This window comes from Mesoplodon mirus (assembly GCF_964341445.2).
Source record: "Mesoplodon mirus genome assembly, chromosome: 4".
Taxonomy (NCBI): Eukaryota; Metazoa; Chordata; class Mammalia; order Artiodactyla; family Ziphiidae; genus Mesoplodon; species Mesoplodon mirus.
In genome coordinates this window covers 22,981,948-22,998,632 of record NC_138979.1, presented here as the reverse complement: position 1 = coordinate 22,998,632, position 16,685 = coordinate 22,981,948, and positions in this window count along the sequence as shown.

Genomic DNA, 16,685 nt, shown 5'->3' with positions numbered 1-16,685 from the left:
TCTAGGGGTATAAAATTTTATCATATTGCCTATAGCACAGAATATGGTGATTTGAATGCCTTGATGACTTAGGAATTCTTGTTGTTACACTGATCTCACAATGAAGGTCCCATAGACAAACATAAACAGAATGTATAAACTAACATCTACTTATTTAATTTCCACTGAGCCCATGATATGTTCCAGACACAGTACTAGGTACTGAGGAATGCAAAGATATGTAAAATATTGAAATGAAAGGTGATATACCGTTATTATGAAACATACTATTTCTGATGCCTAGCTAACTGTTTAAATTCTTACTCCTTTACTTGCTGTGGAAACTAATCTCCAAAGACAGATTCTCAATGAAACATACTTCCCAATGTGAAGGCCCTCATTAGACCCCTCCCCCCTGAATCTGGGCTGACCCTGTGACTCAGATTTCAAACAACAAAAGGCAACAGAAGTGACTTTCAGGGCCAGATCATAAGAAGTCTTGCAGCTTCAACCTGAAATTCTTGGGATGTTTTCTCTGGGGACACTCTCTAGCACATTCACCCTGAGACTTCAATGCTATGTGGAAGTTCAAACCAGCCAAACAGGAAGCCACATAGAGAGAGAGAAATAAACCCTACAAGGTCTCAGCTGCTTTAGCCTCCCCACTGAGGCACCAGAGATGTGAGCAAAGTAGCCAATATCTTTGTCCATCCCAGTCGGGCCTTCAGATGACTCCAAGCCCAACTGTAACCTCTACAAACAGTCAAGAACCTCTCAGCTGAGCCAGGTCAGCCCACAAAACAGCATGAAAGAATAATAATTATTGTTTTAAGCAGCCAAGTTTTAGGGTAATCTGTTGTATAGCAATAGTTCATTGGAACACTTAGATGCTGTGTGACCTTAGACAAGTTCAATTCCCTTTGCTCAGTTACCTTATTGATAAAATAGCGATAATCACAGTAATACACCTCCTAGGGTTGTTGTGTCTGACCTTCAAGAGGGCATTAGCTCTCATAATCTGTCCCATGTGGTAGCCACCGGCCATCTGTGGCTACTGGGCATTTGAAATATGGCTAGTCCCAATTGAGGGTGCTGTAAGAATAAAATATGCAATGAATTTTAAATTCTTAATGAAAAAAATGTAAAATATCTCACTAATATTTAAAAACTTTGTTTACATGTTGAAATGATAATATTTTAAATATACTGTGTAATGTGCAATATTTTATTAAAATTTATTTTAGCTTTTTAAAGTGTTCTTTCTAGAAAAAAATTATATACGTGGTTTGCATTTGTGGCTCTCGTATTTCTATTGGATAGCACTCTGGAATATCAATATCCTAAGGGCAGAACTTTATTCACTGCTATAACTTCACTGCCTCTAAAAGTGTCTGGCAAATAGATGTGGAATAAGTATTTATTGAATAAGGGACTAATGCCTGTCTGCAACCAAATTAGATTTTTGTCATTTTAGTGATACCTTCCTAACCTTCTTTAAATAGTTTTGTGTGGTGAACCCACACTGAATCTACTCATAGGTAATCCATGAGTATTTGATAATTCCCAAGATGTTACTCTATTTGAAAATGCTAGATTGTTTTTGAAGATTTTTAGGGTCATCCAATAACATTTTCACTGAAACGTGTTAAGATAAGGTCGCCTTCACACATGCAAGGACATGTAAAAATTGCAAGAATTTATGAAAATTCTTAGTCTGATTTGCTTAACTTAGGAAAATTTTTGCATAAAGACATTATATTTGCATTCTTTTGGATGACTTTTGGTGTTAACTCAAATGGGGCTAGGTGGGGTCACATTTCTGTGAAGTAAACTTGAGTTGGATTTGTTGTGTACTACATGGTTTTCCATGCAACCCTGTAGCTCAGTGACTGCATGACCTCCACGCTTAAGCAGCATGTCATTTATGTTGAAAAATAGGAATGAACTTACTGTTACCTATTCATATAGCTCCTATGTCCTTTGTGGATGAAACAGAATTTTTTTATCGCAACTGACAACATCAAATTAGTTTAAACAGCAACTTTTTTTTTTTTTTTTGTAGCTACTGGGAGCAGTTAGCAGACTTTTATTCTAGGAATAGCTAAAGCACCAAGATCTGGGAAGATAAAAATAAAGGCAGCTCCTGAGACTTTAGGAACTAGAATCACATCTTCACATACCATTCTGACTGTCTCTCCAGCTATTTCTTCAGCTGATTTTCTGCATCTGCTTTATCCTTTCAGGACAACTTCCTATGAGGCTGGAATACACACCAGCTCCATGGGGAACACGGCATCCCAAATTCCCTTTCAGCGAGAAAGGCTGCTCTTGTCCTAGATGCAGTTTGAAATATCTTGGGAAATAACCTAGCTTGGATTGTGCATGCATTGCTGGATTATCACTGTGGGCAAGGATGCAGTTCCCATTATAACCACATCATTTCAAAGCCCAGGGGAGAAGCAGTTGTTGTTGTTGTTGTTGTTTTTAAATGGGGTGATACTTGGAGAAGCAGAGAAAGGAATAGGAACTGTTTAGACAAAACATGACAAGTCCACTGTAGTATGCAGTAACCAACAAATTACTTGACTTCATATTTTAAAGTATGGGGATATTATTGCTGATATGTGAATTCTTCCCATGTAAACAGTTTAATAGTGGAAAAGTGGCTATACCTCTTTTACAGGGAAACACATTTTTTATTTGAAATGTGTGCATTTTAATATCCTATTTAATTTTGGATATTTACCAATGAGGAAAGGAAGCAAGGATGTTTTCTGTTCCTGACATTGGGTTTAGCAGGGCAGGAATAATGTTATCTATTAATGAGCAGAGATGTTAGCTGAAGAGGTCTGGCTACATTCCAGTTTGGTTAATTAAATCCTACCTGCTTAAATTCTGTCTTTATTTTCAAATGAATATTCACTGTTATTCCTCATTTGAAAAATTATTTGATGTTATGAGTTTGGGACTACTAGCTTATTCGTGAGGTAAGGAATTTCAGTTTACTTTGAGTTCAAAATGCCCTAGCTCCAGTTCAATGTTACACAAATTTTTTGTGTTGACTTTGAAATACTTCTCTTAGGGCTATCGTGGTGGAACTGTATATTTTTCCAATGATAATGCACCCTTTAAAAATCCTTTTTCTGTTTCTCTTGGTGATGGCAAAGTATCAAACACTATGCCTGATGCAAACCAAACTTGATCTGACCCAGTAGATATGGTACTTTTAACCCAATAATACTTGGATTAATGAGTACTGTCTAAAATGAGTGTGTTGCAAGTTGAGAAAGGATCAAATCAAAATTAATTTGTCTAATTAATGACTCTAATTACTCATTACTGTGTGAGAACTTATTTCACCATACAATGTGTCCAATCGATATTTTGCAGTTAAATAAAAGATGCAAGTTTTGACTTATTTTTCTTTTTTGTTTTTGTTGTGATAAAAACGTTTAACATTGGATCTACTCTCGTGAGATTTTTAGGTATACAATACAATATTGTTAACTACAGGTACAATGTTGTATACAGCAGATCTCTAGAACTTATTCATCTTGCATAACTGAAACTTTATACCCCTTGGTTAGGACCTCCCCACCTCCCCTCTCCCAGCCCCTGGCAAACATCATTCTGCTCTCTGTTTCTATGGATCTGATTACTTTAGATTCCTCATATAAGCAGAATCATACAGTATTCATCTTACTGTGACAGGCCTATTTCACTTAGCATAATGTCCTCTATATTCATGCACGTGTCACAATGGCAGAATTTCCTTATTTTTTAAGGCTGAGTAATATTCTATTGTACATATGTAGCTGAAAGGATGGTGATAGAATAGGGGCCTATGGAGGTGTCTGTAAGCTTGCTCTTGTATACGTTTTGTTTAAAGTCTCTATGTGACAGGCACCAAGAGCTATCAAGGAGGCAATGATATGATAAGAGGCTCTGTGATAGGAGAGCAGTGAGCAAGAGATTTTCACAAGTAAAAATGGAACAACAATTCAATAGTGTCTATAAAACATTCCTATTCTGAAATGAGAAAGGAAGACAGTGAGTCAGAGTAGTAGAGAAATCAAATATCATGACACTCATTTAGGTTACATAGAGAATAAGATCAAAGATAGATGAAGAGAGAGAGACATACAGATAAATCTATAGATTTGGAGTGTAAGGCCAGCCATCCTAATATGGTCATCCCTCATTATCCTTGGGGGAGTGGCTCCAGGACCCCCATGATACCAAAATCCAAAGGTGCTTAAGTCCCTTACAAAAAATGGCTAGTACACTCAGACCCACTCTCTTTGGATTCCATACCCCAGGATTCAACCAACAGATTTTCTATCTGCAGTGGGTTGAATTCATGGATTTGGAGCCCACAGATAACAGAGGGCCTGCTGTATACTTACGCCATTTATAGCCCCTGTCCAAAGTAATTTAAATATCAGAATCTTACATTTTAGTTAGGAGCTTAAGATCCAATGTCTTTAAAATTTATCTTTTCCTTCCTTCTCTATTACAGGATGAAATTGAATGGATTTTGGAGCGGGAAGTTTTCAGTTCAATAATTGAATACTTCCTCTTTTGCCACTCTGGAATAACAAAAATGATCTGAAGAAGAGATAGCTAAAATAAATTTCTGAGTACTTTTTACTCTTTCTTAGTGGTCAGATAAAATATTTGCCCAAAAATATGTCTATGTGTATGTTTGTACATACACATATAAATGTATGTATGTGTGTGTATGTATATATATATACATACACACACATACACACATGAAGGCATCCTTTGCTTCCCTTCTAAGCATTAACAAACAACAAAAAGCTTTCTAACAAGGGGGACACTTTAAAATGTTTCCAAGAAATGTCTCCACCCTTGTTGCTATATTACATTTAATACCTGCTAAGATAAGCAATTGCCCAGGTGAATGTTATGCACTGTACTGCAGAGGTTTACAGGAATTTGCAGAGATATATCATGGGAAAACAATAATGTCAGAATTAGAGACAATGTCTTTCTATTCTGAATTCAAACTATTGTAGATTCACATGAATGACTTGTTTATTTTCACCCAAATCCCCCTCTTAAATGCTTCCTGTGCCAACACGATCTACAAAGCCAGATAGAATTTTAACATGGGATGACAAGCTTAAAATTTGTCATACTTTGTGTTACACATTGAATATATCTTTCTTTCTCCTCTTTTATTTACAATATATTGCAATTCTTGCAATATATTTCCAACTCTACTTTGCATTTCAGGAGCAAATCAATTTGAATTTAACAAGTGAACTCTAGATTATTTGCACATAAAACATTTCAGTTTAAATTCCACAGAGCCCTACCTAGGCCAGTGCATTTGTTTGCTAAAGCTGCCATAACAAATAGCACAGACTGAGTGGTTTAAACGGCAGAAATTTACCGTCTCATAGTTCTGGAGGCTAGAAGGCCCAGACGAAGGTATCAGCACGGCTGGTTCCTTCTTAGAGCTATGAGGGAAGACTCAGTTGCAGGCCTCTCTCTTTGGCTTATAGGTGGCATTCTTCTCCCTGTGTTTCTTCACATCATCTTCTCTCTCTGTGGGTCCAAATTTCCCCTTTTTATAAGAACAGCAGTCATTTTGGATTAGGGCCCACTCTAATGACCTCATTTTAACTTGATTATCCCTGTAAAGAACCCTGTCTCCAAATACTGTCACAATTTTGAGGTACTGGTGATTAAGATGTCAACATAAGACTTTTAGGGAGCACAATTCACCCTGTAACAGCCAGAGACTTGAAAATAAAACAAATCTATGTAGGTGTATATATAGTTATAGGCATGTGGGTGTGGGCACATGCATGTGCGTGTATATGTATACAAACTATATATATATGTGTGGGTGTATATATACAAACATATGTGATTATGTATTTTTCATTATATTTTATTTTCTTGGAAAATCAATAGTAAATGAAAATTTCATACTAATAACATTTTATATATGCCTATTCTATTAAAATTTTTAAAGTTACTGTGCCTTTGAATCCTCACCACACTCTGTTTGCATATTTTTTAATATAGATTTTCCTATGCTGTAGTGTAGAAAAACCTGAGTATCCACTCTTTCAAATTAATCCACTGATCTATTGGCATGTGAAGAAAGGATTGAAAACAACAAATAGAAAATAGTACGGATTAGGTACCCATCCCCTGAGAAGGTCGTTGCCCAATGAGAGTTTGTTCAAAATGAGGGGATGCCACAGTGATAAACACTTCGGTCATTTCTATGGAATCTGATGATACACTATTGCAGTACAGGAAGGTAGCACCAAAGACAATTTTGAAAAACACCCATCATCCCATTTTCCACACTTGCAGTAAAAATAAAACTGACTCTTCACAGTAATTTTAACTAAACACTGATAACATAGAATAATATTTCAAATGCTATCTCTGATGGTTACATATCTCACAAGGTTTAATCATGTTTTTGATCTATTACAGCAATCTACTTCTTTTTACAGTTTCATTGATGTAAACTTTATGTACTATAAAATTCATCCATTTAAAATCATTTGATGATTTTTAGCAAATTTACAGTTTCGCAAGCTTCCCTACAATCCAGTTTTGGAACATTTCCGTCACTCCACAAATTTCTCTGCATCTGCTTTTCAGTCAATCCCATTCTCACATCCAGCCCCAAGGAACTACTGGTCTGCTTTCTTTATTTTTTTAATTTAATTTATTTGTTTTTTATACAGCAGGTTCTTATTAGTTATCTTATTTTATACATATTAGTGTATATATGTCAATCCCAATCTCCCAATTCATCCCACCACCACCCCACCACCCTGCTTTCCCCCCTCGGTATCCATATGTTTGTTCTCTACATCTGTGTCTCTATTTCTGCCTTGCAAACTGGTTCATCTGTACCATTTTTCTAGATTCCACATATATGCATTAATATACGATATTTGTTTTTCTCCTTCTGACTTACTTCACTCAGTATGACAGTCTCTAGGTCCATCCATGTCTCTGCAAATTACCCAATTTCATTCCTTTTTTTGGCTAAGTAATATTCCATTGTATATATGTACAACATCTTCTTTACTGATTCATCTGTTGATGGGCATTTAGGTTCCTTCCATGACCTGGCTATTGTAAATAGTGCTGCAATGCACATTGGGGTGTAGGTGTCATTTTGAATTATGGTCTTCTCAGGGTATATGCCCAATGGTGGGATTGCTGGGTCGTACGGTAGTTCTATTTTTAGTTTTTTAAGGAACCTCCATACTGTTCTCCATAGTGGCTGTATCAATTTACATTCCCACCAAAAGTGCACGAGGGTTCTCTTTTCTCCACACCCTCTCCAGCATTTGTTGTTTGTAGATTTTCGTATGATGCCCATTCTAACTGGGGTGAGGTAATACCTCACTGTAGTTTTCATTTGCATTTCTCTAATAATTAGTGATGCTGAGCAGCTTTTCATGTGCCTCTTGGCCATTGTATGTCTTCTTTGGAGAAATGTCTATTTAGGTCTTCTGCCCATTTTTCAATTGGGTTGTTTGTTCTTTTAATATTGAGCTGCATGAGCTGTTTATATATTTTGGAAATTAATCCTTTGTCCGTTGATTCATTTGCAAATATTTTCTACCATTCTGAGGGTTGTCTTTTCGTCTTGTTCATAGTTTCCTTTGCTGTGCAAAAGCTTTTAAGTTTTATTAGGTCACATGTGTTTGTTTTTGTTTTTATTTCCATTACTCTAGAAGGTGGGTCAAAAAAGATCTTGCTGTGATTTATGTCAGAAAGTGTTCTTCCTATGTTTTCCTCTAAGTGTTTTATAATGTCCAGTCTTACATTTAGGTCTTTAATCCATTTGGAGTTTATTTTTGTGTATGGTGTTAGGGAGTGTTCTAATTTCATTCTTTTACATGTAGCTGTCTAGTTTTCCCAGCACCACTTATTGAAGAGACTGTCTTTCTCCACTGTATATCCTTGCTTCCTTTGTCATAGATTAGTTTACCATAGGTGTGTGGGTTTATCTCTGGGTTTTCTATCCTGTTCCATTGACTTATATTTCTGTCTTTGTGCCAGTACCATACTGTCTTGATTACTGTAGCATAGTGTGAAGTCCGGGAGCCTGATTCCTCCAGCTCCGTTTTTCTTTCTCAAGATTGCTTTGGCTATTCGGGGTCTTTTGTGTTTCCATACAAACTGTGAATTTTTTTGTTCTAGTTCTGTGAAAAATGCCATTGATAGTTTGATAGGGATTGCACTGAATCTGTCGATTGCTTTGGGTAGTATGGCCATTTTCACAATATTGATTCTTCTAATCCAAGAACATGGTATATCTCTCCATCTGTTTGTGTCATCTTTGATTTCTTTCATCAGTGTCTTATAGATTTCTGAGTAAAGGTCTTTTACCTCCTTGGGTAGGTTTACTCCGAGTTATTTTATTCTTTTTGTTGCAATGGTGATTTCTCTTTCTGATCTTCTGTTTTTAGCGTATAGGAATGCAAGAGCTTTCTGTGCATTAATTTTGTATCCTGCAACTTTACCAAATTCATTGGTTAGCTCTAGTAGTTTTCTGGTGGCATCTTTAGATTTCTTATGTATAGTATCATGTCATCTGAAAACAGTGACAGTTTTACTTCTTCTTTTCCAATCTGTATTCCTTTTATTTCTTTTTCTTCTCTGATTGCCATGGCTAGGACTTCCAAAACTATGTTGAATAATAGTGGCGGGAGTGACATCCTTGTCTTGTTCCTGATCTCAGAGGAAATGCTTTCAGTTTTTCACCATTGAGAATGATGTTTCCTGTGGGTTTGTCATATATGGCCTTTATTTTGTTGAGGTAGGTTTCCTCTATGCCCACTTTCTGGAGAGTTTGTATCATAAATGGGTGTTGAATTTTGTCAAAAGCTTTTTCTGCATCTATTCAGATGATCACATGGTTTTTATTCTTCAGTTTGTTAATATGGTGCATCACATTGATTGATTTGCATATACTGAAGAATCCTTACATCCCTGGGATAAATCCCACCTGATTATGGTGTATGATCCTTTTAATGTGTCATTGGATTCTGTTTGCTAGTATTTTGTTGAGGATTCTTGCATCTATATTCATCAGTGATATTGGTCTGTAATTTTCTTTTTTTGTAGCATCTTTGTCTGGTTTTGGTATCAGGGTGATGGTAGCCTCGTAGAATGAGTTTGGGAGTGTTCCTTCCTCTGCAACTTTTTGGAAGAGTTTGAGAAGGACGGGTGTTAGCTCTTCTCTAAATGTTTGATAGAATTCACCTGTGAAGCCATCTGGTCCTGGACTTTTGTTTGTTGGAAGATTTTTAATCACAGTTTCAGTTTCATTACTTGTGATTGGTCTGTTCATATTTTCTGTTTCTTCCTGGTTCAGTCTTGGAAGTTTATACCTTTCTAAGATTTGTCCATTTCTTCCAGGTTGTCCATTTTATTGGCATAGAGTTGCTTATAGTAGTCTCTTATGATGCTTTGTATTTCTGCAGTGTCTGTTGTAACTTTGCCTTTTTCATTTCTAATTTTATTGATTTGAGTCCTCACTCTCTTTTTCTTGATGAGTCTGGCTAAATGTTTATCAATTTTGCTTACCTTCTCAAAGAACCAGCTTTTAGTTTTATTGATCTTTGCTATTGTTTTCTACTTCATTTATTTCTGCTCTGATATTTACGATTTCTTTCTTTCTTCTAACTTTGGGTTTTGTTTGTTCTTCTTTCTCTAGTTCCTTTAGGTGTAAGGTTCGATTGTTTATTTGAGATTTTTCTTGTTTCCTGAGGTAGGATTGTATTGCTATAAACTTCCCTCTTAGAACTGCTTTTGCTGCATCCCATAGGTTTTGGATTGTCGTGTTTCGTTGTCATTTGTCTCTAGGTATTTTTTGATTTCCCCTTTGATTTCTTCAGTGATCTCTTGGCTATTTAGTAGCGTATTGCTTAGCCCCCATGTGTTTCTGTTTTTTATGTTTTTTTCCTATAATTTATTTCTAATCTCATAGCATTGTGGTTGGAAACGATGCTTGATACAATTTCAATTTTCTTAAATTTTTGAGGCTTGATTTTTGACCCAAGATGTGATCTACCCTGGAGAATGCTCCATGTGCACTTGAGAATTATAATCTGCTGTTTTGGGATGGAATGTCCTATAAGTATCAATTAAATCTATCTGGTCCATTGTGTCATTTAAAACTTGTGTTTCTTTATTAATTTTTTGTCTGGATGATCTGTCCATTGGTGTAAGTGGGGTGTTAAAGTCCCCTACTATTATTGTGTTACTGTTGATTTCTCCATTCATGGTTTTTAGCATTTGCCTTATGTATTGAGGTGGTCCTATGTTGGGTGCATATATATTTATAATTGTTATATCTTCTTCTTGGATTGATCCCTTTATCATTATGTAGTGTCCTTCCTTGTCTATTGTAACATTCTTTATTTTTACATCTATTTTATCTGATATGAGTATTGCCATTCCAGCTTTCTTTTGATTTCCATTTGCATGCAATATCTTTTTCCATCCCCTCACTTTCAGTCTGTATGTGTCCCTAGGTCTGAAGTGGGTCTCTTGTAGATAGCATATATATAGGTCTTGTGTTTGTATCCATCCAGCAAACCTGTGTCTTTTGGTTGGAGCTTTTAATCCAGACACTTTTAAAGTAATTATCGATATGTATGTCCCTATTACTATTTTCTTAATTGTTTTGGGTTTGTTTTTGTAGGTCCTTTTCTTCTCTTATGTTTCCCAGTTAGAGAATTTCCTTTAGCATTTGTTGTAGAATTGGTTTGGTGGTGCTGAATTCTCTTAGCATTTGCTTGTCTGTAAAGCTTTGTTTTCTCCATCAAATCTGAATGAGATCCTTGCCATGTACAGTAATCTTGGTTGTAGGTTCTTCCCTTTTATCATTTTAAATATATCGTGCCACTCCCTTCTGGCTTGTAGAGTTTCTGATGAGAAATCAGCCGTTAACCTTATGGGAGTTCCCTGTATGTTATTTGTCATTTTTCCTTGTTGCTTTTAATAATTTTTCTTTGTCTTTAGTTTTTGTCAATTTGATTACTATGTGTCTCAGTGTATTTCTCCTTGGGGTTATCCTGCCTGGGACTCTCTGTGCTTCCTGAACTTGGGTGGCTATTTCCTTTTCCATGTTAGGGAAGTTTTCGACTATAGTCTCTTCAGATATTTTCTTGGGTCCTTTCTCTTTCTCTTTTCCTTCTGAGATCCTTATAATGCGAATGTGGTGTGTTTAGTATTGTCCCAGAGGTCTCTTAGGCTGTCTTCATTTCTCTTCATTCTTTTTTCTTTATTCTGTTCCGCCGCTGTGATTTCCACCATTCTGTCTTCCAGGTCACTTATCCATTCTTTTGTCTCAGTTATTCTGTTATTAATTCCTTCTAGTGTATTTTTCATACCTAGAAAGTATTGTCTATACTTACTGACTCCAGTTCCTCTTTGCCCAGTCCCTCATAAATCTATTCAAATCACTATTTTACTCTGACACCACTGAAACAAAATTGCCATTCTCAAGGTCTGGTGATTCCACGATGCTAAATTCAATGACCAATTCTTAGTTTTCACCTTCCTGGAACCACCAGCAGCATCTGACACAGTACATCATTTCCTCCTTGTTGATGCACTGTCTTTCTGTGGCTTCCAGGTTTCCACATTTGCCTGGCTTTTCCTCCTACCTCTCTGGTCACATCTTATCAGTTTCTCCACCTGTCTTCTTAATTTGGGGATGCCCCACAGTCCAGCCCTTAGACTCCATATTCCAGTCTCCCTTATCTGACAGCCTACACAGTATCTTAACTTGGATGTCTCATAGTTTTCTGAAACTTAACATGTTCCAAACTAGATCCCTGACTGTCAAACATAAACCCTCTTGGGCCTCCCTGGTGGCGCAGTGGTTGAGAGTCCGCCTGCTGATGCAGGGGATACGGGTTCGTGCCCCGGTCTGGGAGGATCCCATATGCCGCGGAGCGGCTGGGCCCGTGGGCCATGGCCGCTGGGCCTGCGCGTCCGGAGCCTGTGCTCCGCAACGGGAGAGGCCACAACAGTGAGAGGCCCGCATACCGCAAAAAGAAAAAAAAAACAAAAAAAACAAACAAAAAAAAAACATAAACCCTCTTGCTTCCAGGTTCCTCCATATCAGCTGAAGGCAATCTCTTCTTCCAGATGTTAAAACCCAAACTCTTGGAATTGTCTTTTGTCAGCTCTAACTCTCTTTCCCTCACACTGCATATCCAATCAGTCTGAAAGTCCTATTTGTTTTAACTTCAAAATATATCCAAAACCTAACCACTTCTCATGACTTTCACTGATACCACTCTGGTTTCAGTCACTATAATATTGTACATGGATTTCTGCAATGACCTCCTAATTGGCCTTTTGTCAGCATAGCCTATCCTCAACAATCCAGCCAGAATGAGGCTGTGAGAAGGGAGAACAGGTGATGTCACTCCTATGTTCAAAGCACTGTAATGACTTCCATTTTCAGAGTAAAGGGAAAAAATCTTTCAATATCTCCTAAGGCCTAAGTGATTTGGTTCTCATTTTCTTCTGACATCCTGATCCGTCACCCACTTTACACACCGTGCTCTTCCTTCTCGGTCTCAACCAGAGGTAGATTCTTACCTTAGGATGTTTGCACTGGCTGTTTCTTCTGCTATAAATGTTCTTTCCTCAATCTCTCTGTGGCTAACTCTTTCCTTCTTCAAGTCATTAGTCAAATCTCACATTCTCAACAAATCCTACTGTGACTCCACTGTTTAAAATTGCAGTCTATCTCTCTACTATGGATTCTCCCTACCATATATACATACACATGCACTTTAAAAGTTCCATAGCATATTAGCATATTACCTACTAACATGGCCTGAAATATTCCTATTTATTAGCTTTATTTTCTTATTGTCTATTCTATCCCTCCCCTCACCTACCTCTTGCAGAATGTAAATTCTTGGGTATAGGGATCATCGTGTCATTGACTTATTTCAGGTGTCTAGAATAGTAATAGCTAAATAAATTGAATGAATAAAAGAATGAAGGTAGAGAATGACATCATCATTACTAGAAGGAGTCAAGCAAATTTTCAGAAATAAGACTATGAAATTAGACTACATAAATCTCTAAGTTTCTTTTTTTTTCCTGTGAGTTGAAGTATTTCTATCATGGGTATAGAAGTATTATGAAATATGAATCAACAAAATAAATCTTATTTTAAAAGTACTTATCATCACCAAACTCTTATGAGGTAAATGAATTTTTTAATATATTCATAGTTTTAAAAAAATGTATGATCTTCTGTTTCCAGGAATATGGAGTAGGTGTATTTTCCCTATTCCTTTCATTAAGTAACACTAAAAAAATCTGGGACTTCCCTGGTGGCGCAGTGGTTAAGAATCTGCCTGCCAATGCAGGGGACACGGGTTCGAGCCCTGGTCCGGGAAGATCCCACGTGCCACAGAGCAACTAAGCCCGTGTGCCATAACTACTGAGCCTGCTTTCTAGAGCCCATGAGCCACAACTATTGAGCCTGCGTGCCACAACTACTAAAGCCCGCATGCCTAGAGCCCATGCTCCACAACAAGAGAAGCGACCACAATGAGAAGCCTGCACGCCACAACGAAGAGTAGCCCCTGCTCACCGCAACTAGAGAAAGCCCACACACAACAATGAAGACCCAAAGCAACCAAAAATAGATGAATAAATAAATAAAAAAATTAAAAGCTATTAAAATAAATCTGGACCTTATACATAAAACAAACATAAGGTTACTCTGAAAGGCAGAGAAAAGAAGGAGACTGGCTAAGTATACAAGGAATAACATAGTGATAAGTTTCCTGGGTTTTATTTTGCCATTAAAAAGTTGAATACCCAGAAACCTAGAAACACCAATAGATATAAATGTAAAAGATCTAACAAAAGTCTCTCTATATCCAGAGGATCAGGAAAAAGGCAGCTTAGCAAGAGAGAAACTTTTAGACAATAACTGCTCTACTCCAGACAAACACCACAGAAAAAACTCTTCCCCCACCTCAGCAGCAGAAACTGAACGGGAAAGCCTAGAAATTTCCGCCTAGCCAGACGGTAATGAGTTACCCCAAGTCATCTGCTGGGTTGTGGTCAGAGAATGACATATAGGGGTGCTTATCTTTTATCTCTACAATGTGGTAATAATCCCTCCCACATTGAGTAGAGACTGTGTGTGGAGCAGTAACAATGCACTTCTACCAGCGAGAAAGGTTTTGGGGGAGGCCTAATGGACTATTCTGCCAGCAGTAATAAAGTGTCAACCCAGGCTGGGTGAGGATCTGGACTTATACCACAGCTGCTAGTAATGAGGCAGTGCCCCTCCCTTACCCAGATGGAGTGATGTCAAAGGAAGCCAGCAGAAACTGAAGGCTTAAATAAAATCCAGACTCTCATAGCATAATATGCAAAATCCCCAGATGTCAATCAAAAATTATGCATCATTCCAAGAACCAAGAAGATTTCAAATGGAGTCAAAGAAAACAGTCAATAGATGCCAACATCAAAATGACAGAGATGTTAGAATTATCTGCAGAAGATGTTAAAGTAGCAATCATAAAAATGCTTCAATGAGCAATTGCAAAAACATTTGAAACAAATAATGAGAGAGCATCTCAGCAAAGAAACAGAAAGTCTCATCAATGAATTGAAAGAATAAAGAAGAACTAAAGAGAAATTTTGTAAAATACATAACCAAAAAAAGAAAAAAAGAAAAAACTCAAGAGGATTGAGCTGTAGGATGGAAGGGGCAGAGGAAAGAATGAGTGAACTGAAAGACAGAATAAGAAGAATTACCCAATGTGAACAACAGAGACAAAATAGGCTGGCAAAAAATTTAGAAAGCCTCAGGGACATATGGGGCTACATATAACAAAAGATCTACCACTCATTCACTGGAGTCCTGGAAGGAGAGGATAAAGGGCAAGGATAAAAACATACTTGAAGAACAATGGCCGAAAGCATCTCAGTTTTGGCAAGAGACACAAAATCACATATTCAAGACTTTGAGCAAACTCCAAACAAGATAAACTCAAAGAAATCCACCACAAGAAGCATCATATTGAAATGTTTTAAAACTACAAAGAAAAAAAATCTTCAAAGCAGCAAGAGAGAAGCAGTATTTATACAGGAAAGACAATTCAAATGACAGTGAATTTCTCATAAGGAAGCATGGAGGCCAGAAGAAAGTGACACAACATTTTTCAAGTATTGAAAGAAAAGAAGTGACAAGTCAGAATCCTATATCCAGCAAAGATATCCTTCAGGAATCAATAGGAAATCAAGATTTTCTCAGATAAAGGAAAAATAAGATAATATGTCACCAGAAACTTATGCTACAATGGCTAAAGCAAGTTCTCTACACAGAAAGAAAACAATAAAAGACAGAACCCTGGGACCCCAGGAAGGAAGAAAGAACACAGTAACCAAATATATGGGTAAATACAATAAACTTTTCTTCTCCTCTTGAGTTTTTTAAATTATATTTAACAGTTGAAGCAAAAATTAATACACTGATATGGTTCCAAATTAATGCAGAAAAAACATCTAAGACAATTATATCAAAAACAGTGTAAGGTAAGGGGATATACAGGGAGATAAATTTTCTACAAAATTATGACACAATAAATAAAACAGTATAAATAAATAAAAATGGAATCCTTCCTCCCTTCCTTCCTTCTTTCCTTCCTTCCTTGCTTTCCTTCTTTCTCTTCTTTCTCTCTCTCTCTCTCTCTTTCTTTCTTTCTTTCTAATATCCAGGTGTTGTTCCCCCTTTCTTCTCTTCCTCTTACATTTCTAATATTATCATTGATTTTTTGGTTTCTTATTGCACTGAGATCAGAAATTGCTGAATGTGATTTTTCTACTTTTTAGAATTGAAAGTGATCTTTTATTCTAATATGTAACCAATTTTTATATATGCACCATGGGTCAATAATTGTAATGATTTCAAAATGCTTATTTTCTAACTCATTCCTTTTACGTTTGTTAGTTGGCATTCTACCATAGAAAAGAACTCTCTTGTCTCACTTATTTGCTATCTGTACATATGTATGTGTGTCCTGTGTTTGTTTACTTATTATCAGCTTTGGCTCTTGTGTTCTTATTTTACTCAACAGGTTACAACTCCTTATTGTCCTTATTGTCATGTTTATACTCAGATTTCCTATATTTGATCAATAATAGCCCTTTCAGGCTGGCTTATCAGTTTGCTGGATTTTCATTCTTTGAGTAATTCTTTATGTTTTGGAACAACAAAATGTTTTAGCATCATCTTGTAATTTTCTTCTCCCTGCTCTGAAATTTGCCATTTCTTCAAGTTTCCTTTTGTGAAAAATGGTGTATGATGATTCAATAGTGCCAAATGAAACTTTGCTATGAATAAAATGCATAAATTAATTCTCTCTGGTTTTCTTTTCCCATCTGTAATAACATCATTAGATATCTCTACTCAACTCTCTACCTATGCCTGTATCTATCTACCACTGACAAACGTTCAGTTTGTCAAGGCAATAGTATTTAAACTTTGTTCTCTAAAATAATTTCAGTGGACATTTAGACAGATTTAGTGGTGATCACCAAAGTTTTAACACATCTCTATTTTCCTTTTTACTGATTGAATTTTATGAACATATAGGTCTTTCTCCTCCCATTTTAACAGGGGAGTAATA